Raw genomic sequence first — 1,471 nt, forward strand, 5'->3', positions numbered from 1 at the left:
ATAATATATACATATAAATATATATGGATAAATTTATATATGCATATAAATGTATATATGTAGAAATAAATTATATACATATAAATATTTCATAATAATATACATGTTAAGTGCATCAAATAAGAAATACAAAATTAGAAATACATCATAGTGAGTATTTTCCTATCAGAATGAGTAAGAAGTAATTTATCTTAATATAAAAGGTAGGATTTAGAGTAGATCATGATTCTGTCAATTAAAGAACACATGACTTTGGAACGCTGTATGCCTGTTTTCCTTTGTCATTAGAAATAACCATCTTTTAGTGACGGACTACTTTTTATCATTAGAAAGTATATAGGGCTGTGGTGAGGACTAATATAATAATTAATTTAAAACTCCTGGCCTGGCGCGGTGGCTCAAGCCTGTAATCCCAGCACTTTGGGAGGCCGAGACGGGCAGATCACGAGGTCAGGAGATCGAGACCATCCTGGCTAATACAGTGAAACCCCCTCTCTACTAAAAAAATACAAAAAACTAGCCAGGCAACGAGGCGGGCGCCTGTAGTCCCAGCTACTGGGGAGGCTGAGACAGGAGAATGGCGTAAACCCGGGAGGCGGAGCTTGCAGTGAGCTGAGATCCGGCCACTGCACTCCAGCCTGGGCGACAGAGCAAGACTCCGTCTCAAAAAACAACAACAACAAAAAAAAAAAAACAAAAAAAAAAACTCCTACCTTAGTTCCTGGTATATGCATAATAACCATTATGTTAATGGAAGAAAACCAAGTTCTGTAAAGCATTTTAATTCTGTGAACATTTATTCTGAGCCAATGTGAGTGACCATGGCCCAGAGAAGACAGTCTCAAAAGGTCCTGAGGGAGTGCCCCTAAGGAGTTCTGGTTAGAGTTTGGTTTTATACATTTTAGGAAGACAAAAACGGTGGGTAAAATTATAAATCAATACATAGAAGGTATACATAGGTCCAGTCTAAAGAGGTGGGATATCTTGAAGAGGAAGCTTATAGGTCATAGGTGGATTCAAAGATTTTCTGACTGGCAGTAGGTTGGAAGCGTTGAGCTTTGACTAAAGATTTGAAAGTCAGTAGCAAGGATCAAGATAAGGGGATTATGGGGAAAAAGACTTGCTATGTAGATGAAGCCTTAGAGGTGGCAGCAGTCAAAGAGAATAGATGGTAAAATGTCTCTTTAAAGATGCCAGATTCTCAGCAGGCCGTGATGGCTCACGCCTGTAATCCCAGCACTTTGGGAGGCCGAGACAGGCGCATCACGAGGTCAGGAGATAGAGACCATCCTGGCTAATATGGTGAAACCCCGTCTCTACTAAAAAATACAAAAAACTAGCCGGGCGAGGTGGCGGGGGCCTGTAGTCCCAACTGCACGGGAGGCTGAGGCAGGAGAATGGCCTAAACCCGGGAGGTGGAGCTTGCAGTGAGCTGAGATCCGGCCACTGCACTCCAGCCCGGGCCACAGAG

At 41.9% G+C, this 1,471-nt stretch overlaps 1 long non-coding RNA gene across 1 annotated transcript in view; it reads left to right on the forward strand.

Moving 5' to 3' along the window:
* LOC105513224 overlaps window positions 1–1,471 on the forward strand; it is a 17,842-nt gene that overhangs the window by 5,816 nt on the left and 10,555 nt on the right. The gene's annotated exons all lie outside the window — the stretch shown is intronic.

This window comes from Colobus angolensis, unplaced genomic scaffold (genome assembly GCF_000951035.1).
Source record: "Colobus angolensis palliatus isolate OR3802 unplaced genomic scaffold, Cang.pa_1.0 Scaffold225, whole genome shotgun sequence".
Taxonomy (NCBI): Eukaryota; Metazoa; Chordata; class Mammalia; order Primates; family Cercopithecidae; genus Colobus; species Colobus angolensis.